At 38.1% G+C, this 10333-nt stretch overlaps 1 pseudogene; it reads right to left on the reverse strand.

Annotated features, from left to right (window-relative positions):
- Positions 1-565: 565 nt before the first annotated feature.
- Positions 566-9387, reverse strand: LOC139917459 (15-hydroxyprostaglandin dehydrogenase [NAD(+)]-like; annotated as a pseudogene).
- Positions 9388-10333: the final 946 nt, after the last annotated feature.

The following is a 10333-nucleotide window of genomic DNA, read 5'->3' on the forward strand; positions in this document are numbered from 1 at the left end:
TTTGCACTGGCAGTTTCGCTTTTGTTTATTAGCCACAGTGAGTGTCTGTATTATTATGTTGGGCCAGTGAGTGCCCACAGTGAGACGGATTAGCACTTTACTGTATTATAAACGTAATATTTTTAATATCGATTAATATTGTTTTTATGAAAAAAAAAAAAAATGGGGAAACCTGGGAGAACCTGAAAGAGTAGTTTAAAGTGACAATATTTGACATTTAATTCATTTCACTACTGTATACGTTTGTCAGGGATCTGCAAATAAAATTAATGCTTTACTTTGGGTATTTGATATTTACTCATTTATTCTGTCTCCAGGGTATTCCAGTTTGAGCTTGGTATTTCATTAAGTGACAAAGAATCAGGGAATTACAGGATAAGGCTGCTATCATAACAAATGAGAAAGCATTTGAAAGTTTGGTGTGAAACTTTATTTATCACGTGATTGATTGACACGTAAATAGAACAAATCAGGACATTTTTCTTGTGCTTTACCATGAGTTGAAAGTGGATAAAAACATAAGGTTCCACTGCTGTACAATATGCATGTAGCCTACTCATAAATCTTAGATGTCATGTTTTAGCTGCAGTTTCTTGCCTGCTGAGCTTCTGTATTTGTGTTTGGTGTTGTGTTTTGTCACTGCCAAGAGCTGCAGTTCCAGTTTAGGAAACGTGATGTAATCTGATCCTTTGCTGTGTATCATGAGGGCTTCTCCATTCTTAGTCTCATCTGTCACCAGCTGGAGGGATCTCTCGGCCACCTCAGACACCCTGGAACGAAAAGGTAGAATGATTTCAAGCGTATACATGATAGCAAACAAAGACAGGTCTAAGCGTTGTCTACTTTTGGTGAATAAATGTCTCGGCAAACTGCAAAGGATCAAGTTTTGTTTCAGTGCAAGATAAAATGATTACTTTTGTCTAGCTGTAAGGCTTATAAGCAAAGACTCACTCTAACATCCCAAACTCCTGTAAAAAGATTTTGGCTTCTTTCAACAGGTGGGCGAACTGTCCCGATGTCTCTCGTACATGCATGTTGATTTTAGTTTTGATGAAAGCAGGGCAAAGCATGTTGAACCGTACGCCATAGCCCGATACATCAGAGGCAGCCTAGTAAAGCACACACAGACACACATATTTAGGTAGCGTTACACTAGAATCTTAGCAAGCCTATCCAAAACAGTCCGTCATATCCATGAGCGGGCCATGTGCATAAAGCATGTCTCCCTCCTGGACTGCAGTGAGTCACTCCTCTTGGCGCCTGGCCCTCCGTACAGCCGACACACACCCACATTTTGAGTTTCAGCAGTCTTGCTGTGAAGGAGGAACGCTAGGCGAGTGTTGCACTGTGGACTCGGCTAGGAGAATGAATCACAGTCACTCGAGGCCGACATGAATTATGCACAAGGAGCGTGTCGAAGGAGGAAGTTGAACTTTTTAAGACACAGTTTTGTTTTATGATCCATTTTTTATACTTTTGTCTTGATGCTTTCAAATGTTCTCTCTTCGTATTATGGAGGCCAGTTAACCAAGTTTCCTATATTAGGGATAACGTAAAAAAAAAAAATGTACTACTGATCTTGCTTGCAAAATATAGCCGAAAGTGGCAATTGCTGGGGTCCAAGCACACCTTGAAAAAGAGAAGAAAAAAACTTCACAGAATAAATTTTGAAGAGCAGGTGAAACCCATGTGTGGGTCACAAAGCAGGGCTGGAAAGAATGTCAGTTGACTTGACAAAGGACTTTGGCAGATTCAAATGGATAATATAGCTGCAAACTATGATTGTAGGGGTTCAAGTGCCAAGAGCAAGCTGCAGAAACAGTAGCACAAGATAAAATGTAGTTGGCATTTGTGACATTTGGTTCAGCACATTCAGCAATATGAATTTAACATCTTTAAATGAAAAAGTACCCAATGTCTAATAGTTGAATACAGATACAGATACAGATTCAAGAAACGAGTAACCATGACAACGTATTTAATTCCAGACGGGGTGAAGCGACCTTCGTCAGGTATCAGTGTATGAAAGATTTATCTCACTTCACCCGACATGTCCTCAAATTGCAGCCCTCTAGGCCAAAGTAATCACATTTTATACACATTTTATCATATTTTTCAATTTTGAGTTTGGAAGGGGATTATAGTGACCAATCATAATCATATTTAAGTGTATAGCAGCATTTGCGAGTTACAGGAATTCTCAAAAAACAAGTGTGGCCTTTTGTCTGTTTTTAATATGTGTTAAACCACTGAAGTTCACATATCTACCACGTTTCACGATGATTGAACAAAGTGCTATGGAGTTCTGGCCAATTATGCAGTTGGCCACGATTTTTTTCAAATTTGTTGATAGCGGCCAAACGGTTCATGCAATTGGGCTGGTCTGTAGTAGCTTTGTGTATCTCAGTCCCTTGAAACTGTCTGCCGATTTTGGCGCAAACAGGACAAAAATGGAGAGAGACTATTGGAAACACTGCTTCGCATAAAGTACAACATGGCAGAAAATCAAGACGGTGGACACGGGTGGCTCCAGTGCCAACGTTGTAGGATGGTCTGAGCTGCAGACACGTTTAGCAGAGAAAAAGAAGAAAGAATTATAGCATTTACAACAAATTCAGACCTTTTCAAGACCTGAAAATCATCAGAATCATTTGCTATACAAAATCCAGATGTTTTCTTCAGCTCCTCGGACTTGATCGTAAAAACAGCTGGCTTACCGCCATGGCTCGAGTGAAGCCGACCACTCCGTGCTTGGTGGCTGTGTAGACAGGAGTGCACAGAATAGGATCCAGACCTGTACATATGTACCTGTGTACCTGTACACAGGTACATATGGCTCATATCAGTCAACATCATGCTTCAAAATATTGAGCTGCCAATATCCAGACAAATAGAAACCCACAAATGACCCATTCTACCTTTTCTCCCTGGCTCTTGTTTATTTTACGAAGCATTTCTCTATGGAACATGATCCTTCTAGACACACCTGTATTTATCACACCTGTCCCTTGCACACCTTACTACTGGTTGCTTGTAATGTTGACTATCTGGGAATCTGTTGCACTCGTAGGTTTCTCTGTATAAGAGACTTAGAACATACAGACATAGAACATTATTTTGGAGTAATAGGAGTCACCATTTGACAAAAATGGTTGATATGCAATACATTATTCACCTCTAGAGACATCTAGCATCCCTCTATGAATGAAAACAGGAAATCAAGTCATTTTGCTTTATCGCATATTACACAAATCTCTTGGTGCAAGATTTCAGTATTTGGAAATTACCAATACCAAGATCTCAATGAAGTCTGGTGAGAATTCTCTCTACCCAATGAGAGCTCTGTATCTTTAGTTTTATTTAGTGGAATCTTATTTATATATATTTATATATATTCTTTGTTGCTGCAATGACCGAAGTTCCACTTTAAGATCAATAAATTTAATCTCATCTTATCCTATCTATCCATCTTTATCAAAAACGTAAATGTAGGCCTCTACAACTGGAGCTAAAACAATATCTAATACATTATTGTCCATATTATTAACAATACGTAAAATTCAGACTAAAGCTAACAAAAAAAAAAAAAGCAATCTGTCTTTCTACTAACTGTAGATTTTAAAGGAGCGGCACTCCTCTTGTTGAAATGAACAAACAACGCACCTGTCCAAGTGTACTGTGGGCTGCACCTACCTGCTATGGATACTATGTTGATGATGACTCCTCCCTGACCTCCATTCAGCTTGCTCATGTGCTCCAGAGCCAGGTAGGTTCCTCTCACAACACCCATCTGCATCACAGTATGGTGAAGGTTTAGTTTCAGGTCGATTTTACAGCCGTAACTACAGCAGAAGTCGCTCTATCCTTCATTATTACAAAATCAGAAGAACGCAAGCAACAGTGAATCACAAAGGTTACAGCTGTGATTTGGTGAACATGACATAATCACAACCAGATGCAGTTCAGTGCTCTGTGTAGGTCTTACGAGGTTCACGGAGATAGCCTTCTCCCAGTCAGCCTCATTTATGATGCCGGCGTTGTTGCACATGATGTCTGGACGTCCAAAGGTTTGTACGGTTTTCTCAAAGGCAGCTGTTTGCAGAGAATTAGCAAGTAAGCAAGTGAGTAGAAAATAACACAATGTGATTAACTTTTTGTTTCATATCTAAGTTGAGGTCTTCGAAAGAATGTTTCTTTACCCTCTTCCACTTGTGTGTGTGTGTGTGTGTGTCTCTGTGTGTGTGTGTGTGTGTGTGTGTGATACCAGTAAGGTGATTTTACCTTTGAATTGCTCCTTTGACTCAACATTGCAGTTCAGGAACAGAGTTTTGTCTGATCCATACTGTTTGTCAAACGCTTCCTTTGAACGCTTTCCCTCGGTTTCATTCATGTCCAGGAGGGCGACCTGATGTGAAGGTCAAGTTAGTAAAATGGAGAGGTGTTGATGAACAAGCTTCAGAGATTCCAAAGAAAAAGTAACACAGATAGGAGCTGTATATGGAAGTGTGCAGTTAACTATATTCAAATGTTAAAGCTCAAATGTGCGATCGCTGTTGAGAGCAGTTTTCTTGTGGCAGAGCAAGGAATTACAACAACACAACTGTTTTGACTGGCTGACCATATATAACCAAACTATACCACGATAAACCACGATTTTTATAGCGATTGTTGCTCCGCTAAATCCTTCCGTATCGTCCGGCTGTGTAGTGAACTTTCTTTCTTTCCAACCCCGAGAGAAAACTGTGCTGTCGATGTAAGTACTAAAGCGAACAAATACAGCAAAGTTATCAAAGCATTCCCAAAATATAGCTATCTGTACGGAAGAGGATTAGGGCCACGTGAAAAATTTGAGTTCTGAGTTTAAACTCAGAATTCTGGCTGATTAAAGTCAGAATTCTGACTTTAATCTCAGAATTCTGACTAATAATTAATAAATGGTTAATTATGGTTGAGTAATGCTTATTCAGCACTCTTATGCACTTATGAAGTGTTACTTAAGGGGTACATGTTTCAACTTTACAATAAGGGTCACAAAGAGCATTAATAAATGGCCAATTATGGTTAAGTAATGCTTATATAACATGTACAATAATTTATAGGTTAGGCTATAAGTTAAGGAACGTCTTCATGAAGATAAAGGAACAAGCAAACCTCTACATGAAGACCATGGAGTGTGTCCACTGATCTTAACCTTTACCAAAAATAAGTCATAAGTTGGAGGATGGACAAGCAAGTGGACAATCATTACCCTTAAATAAACATTTATAAAAAACAAACACGGCTTAGCTGTTAACTTCATGACATACATGTTAACATCTTTATCAACCATTTACTAATATTAGTACCTTAATTAACATGTAAACCCTTAATAAATGTTAACAAGAGACATTTGTTAACAGTTACTTAATGCTTATTATTGTATTAATTAACTGTTAGTTCATGCTTATTAATGTATTAACTAATGTTAATAGCATCTTTTTAAACTATTAAATAATGTATAAATTAATATCTTAGTTAACATGAACACCATTAGTAAATGATTACTAGACACATTAGTTAACTGTTAATTAAGGGTAAGGGTTAGTTAATGCTTATTAAGCATTAACTAACCCTTAATTAATGTACCATTATTGTAAAGTGTTACCGGTTTGTTTTTTTCCCCAGCATCGCACAAAAAGTGGGCTATGCCTAAATGTTATTTAGCAACAATATTGAGGCAGAACTTTACCTTGGCACCGTTTTGCAGAAGTATCTCCGAGATGCCTCTTCCTAAACCCTCGGCTGCTCCAGTCACTACTGCTCAGAGCTGATCTCACTTGGTATCACTAGATATGATAGATTAATCCTCAATGGAGACCTGAATATTCATATCAACAAAAAGAATGACTCCAAAGCTATGGAGCTTGTGAATTTACTGGACAGCTTTGAACTTACCCAACATGTAAATGAAGCCACTCATCAGCATGGTAACATTCTAGACTTGGTAATAACAACAGGATTAAACATTGACAATGTTTCAGTATTAGAATTACCTATTTCTGACCATCACTGTGTTTTTTGATGCCAGCCTAATCTTAACGAAGACTAAAAGGGATTTTTTGGTTCAAAAGAGATTCTAGATAGCAAGGCTGAAGCAAAGTTCTCTAATGTTATGAAATCGTTTGAGTCATACAGCATTGACTGCTCTTTAAATGACATGGTTGAAAATTTCAACAGTACCTTGTCATCTGCTTTAAATTCTGTTGCTCCACTAAAGGTTAAAAAGAGGTCGACTGACAAAATCTCCCCATGGTTAAACAATAACAGTGTTAATGAGATTAAGAGAATCTGTCGAGCAGCTGAAAGAAAATGGAGGAAAACCAGTCTCACAGTTCACTGTAATATATACAAAGAAGCCATGACTGTCTATAACAAAGCAATACGTCTAGCAAGAAAGGATTACTTTTCTAAGATTATTACAGAGAATGCTGGAAACTCTAGAATATTATTCTCCACTATTGACCAGCTACTCAACACTGCCCCCACCCGTCCGCAGTCCTCTGCATCAAATTGTGAAGAACTTGCATTGTTCTTCAATAACAAAATAACTTCAATTAGAACCAGCATTGTTGCTGATGTAAACACAGATGACCTCAGCAAACCCTGTAAAAAAGATGTAGCCATGGGAAAATTAACTTGTATTACATTAACTGAGCTTTGCAAGACTGTCACCGAGTGTAACTCCTCCACCTCATGTATTGACCCTGTACCTACAGCATTTTTTAAGCGGGTGTTCGATAGTGTTTCAAGTCATGTCCTGAAGATTATAAATACATCCCTTCAAACAAGCATCTTCCCAGATGCCTTCAAAACAGCTGTTGTAAAACCCTTGCTAAAGAAACCCAACCTAGATGGTAATGCACTGACAAGCTATAGGCTATATCCAACCTTCCATTCATTAGTAAGATACTTGAAAAGGTAGTTTCGGTGCAAATAAACTCCTTTCTTAAAGAAAATAATATCCTGGAGGAATTTCAATCAGGCTTTAGAACATACCACAGCACTGAAACTGCTCTTACTAAAATAATCAGCGACCTCAGACTCAACTCTGATGAAAATAAGGTCTCAATTCTTGTCCTCTTGGACCTAAGTGCAGCGTTTGATACGATTGACCATGATATCTTAATCAATCGTCTTGAAAAGTTGGTTGGTCTTTCTGACTGTGTGTTCAACTGGTTCAAAACATACATCAAAGGGAGAAAGTTTTACGTCAGTCTTGGAGATCATGTGTCTGAGAAACATGACATCTGTTTTGGGGTTGCACAAGGGAGCTGCCTTGGTCCATTATTATTCTCACTATACATGCTGCCACTTGGTGACATCATTAGAGAGCACAATGTATGTTTCCATAGTTATGCGGATGACACGCAACTGTACATCTCTACTGAACCAAATGATGCTGCAGCTATAAACTCCATTACTACCTGTCTTTTGGCAATAAATAAATGGATGAGCAAAAATGTTTTAAAGTTAAACGAGGACAAAACTGAAATCCTACTAGTCGGCCCTAAAACAAAAAGAGAAATGCTGTTTAATAATCTGGGAACATTGACTCCCTGGATTAAATCTGAGGTTACAAATCTTGGTGTTATCCTAGATTCAGATCTAAGCTTCAAGTCCCACATTAACAAGGTGACGAAAACATCATTTTTCCACCTTAGAAACATAGCTAAAGTACGACCATTTATAAATCAAAAAGATGCTGAAAAACTGATTCATGTCTTTATTTCAAGCCGACTCGATTACTGTAACGCACTTTTTACTGGTCTCCCGGAAAAAAACACTGAGAGACTTCAGCTCATTCAAAACTCTGCAGCTCGGCTATTAACCAGAACCAAGAGGAGAGAGCACATTAGTCCAGTTTTAGCTGCTCTACACTGGCTTCCTGTAACATTTAGAATTGATTTTAAGGGCCTCCTCCTTATATACAAAGCCCTTAATGGGCTAGGACCAAGCTACATTGCTAACTCCCTTGTTCACTACCTGCCTTCAAGAACACTGCGATCATCTGCTGCTGGTTTATTGGAGGTTCCCAGCAACAGCCGAAAGAAAATCGGGGATGCAGCCTTTGTCAATTACGCCCCAAAGCTATGGAACACACTACCTATAGATATCAGGGAAGCCAGCTCGCTAAATATTTTGAAAAGAAAGCTAAAAACTTATCTCTTCACTTTAGCCTTTAACTAGCTATGACTTTCCAGATACAGGCCTTAAACTCTTTTTTTTTTTTTCACTTTGCTTCGCACTTATGCACTGCTGTACAGTTAAAATGATCAACATCCAGGATTGTAAATGAATTAAAGACTATTTCATTCTAATTTCATCTTCCCCCTATTTGTTATGTTTTTCAGTTCATGAATTAGCTTGAAAATGACTGAACAACGCCATCTACAGACATCTCATCCAAAGGACTGTGCTCACTCACAGGACAGAGTCCCTGTCCCTGCCCTGGGGCATTGGGGATATTATTCATGAGACCAGAGAGGAGAGCACCTCCTACTGGTCCTCCAACACCAGGTGGTCTCCCATCCAAGGACTAACCACAGCCAAACCTGCTTAGCTTCCCAGTCAAGCTAGCTATGTTATGCAGGAGCTATGGTGCTGCATAATCATATATACATACTCAACCACACACATATATGCATACTCAACCACACACATATATACATACTCATGCACACACATATATACATACTCAACCACACACATACATACATACTTATGCACACACATATATACATACTCAAGCACAAACATAAATACATTCTGACACACACACCTACATGCATTCTCACACTCATATACATAGATACTTACATGTGTATGTATGTATGTGTGTGCATGCCTGTATGTATGTATATGCATGTATATATGCATGTATATGCATGTATATATATGTATGTATATATGTATGTATATGCATGAGAGTATGCATGTATGTGCAAGTGCTTAGTACTGGTATATATGTATGTGCAAGTGAAGTATTCAATTTTGGCCTAGGTGGCTTCTCATAAACTGGAGTTACACTTGGACATTAAACTGAAGATTTAATGTGGTTAAATTGATTGAATTGCAATAACTGTGAGAAGAACAATTGACAACCAACTTTTATTCCCAAGAGTGATATTAAAATAAAGAAAAAGGTGATGACAATACTTAAAACTTGTTTCATTTTTATTCAAATAAGACAACAGAAATAACTAACAAAGATTGCTTCAAAACTTCAGTTCAATTTGGAGGAAGATGGGTTTCAAAAAGCAAACAGATAAAAACAATTTATCCCAAAACGTGCATCAAATTGTGAATTTGTATTAGTGTGCATTTCTACGCCTTTCCATTTAAATGCATCAATTATTCATGTGCTATGCTAACCAATAAAATATGAAGCAACAGCTTCCCCTGTCATCAGTTGCTGAATTGAAATGTTGAGTTTCCAGTTTATGAAACTGAACAAGAAAATACTCAACACTGTCAATTACTCAGTTAAGTGAAGATCGACAGAATAAACAAAACCTGACTAGAGCGCTACCTACCTGAATTAAGAAACTTGAAAGCATGTCAGGATGAAATTTATTGAAGTGAGTTTGACTCAAAGCACAGAGATAAAATGCTTAGCTAATCAGATTTTCACTTTACTTACTACAACTCAGGGCATATTCCTGAGATGCCTACATGTATGAGTGTGGGTCGGGTAGGAAAATGTATCAGAATAGGCTACTTTGCCTATTCATCCATGCTCCTACTATGATACAAGAAAGAAGAAGATAATAAATAAGATAATTTATATATTAAAAAAATGTTATGACCAAATTGCATTACAAACACCTATCATTTTTGAAGTGCCACAGTTTTGACCATTTTCAACCCTTTTATGAGATTGCGCAAGTTGCCTCCCAGGATGGGTTGGTAAAGAAAACCTTGAAAGGGGAGCTGGTTTGCAATACACACACATACAAACACATACACACGCTTTTTGCATGCATGGAGGCATACTGTACATATACTCACTAATACACGCAAACAAACGCACATGCACAGATAGTGTGTCTGTTTATTCATTTCCAGTAGAAATCCCTCCGTCCATACGTCTCCTCGTTTGGTCTCTCACTCTCTGTCCTTCTACATCATTTTTAACTTTATTAGGAGAGAGGGTTAAACCTGCAATAAGCGATATCAGACCTGTGTGCTATGTGGAGATTTCATTGAGACATAATGCTATAAAAATATCCACACAGCAGCCAGCTATGTTGCTGTTTTCACCTTTTTTCTAAAGCTTGTTGTCGAATTCCGCTCC

Source organism: Centroberyx gerrardi, chromosome 5 (genome assembly GCF_048128805.1).
Source record: "Centroberyx gerrardi isolate f3 chromosome 5, fCenGer3.hap1.cur.20231027, whole genome shotgun sequence".
Lineage (NCBI taxonomy): Eukaryota > Metazoa > Chordata > Actinopteri > Beryciformes > Berycidae > Centroberyx > Centroberyx gerrardi.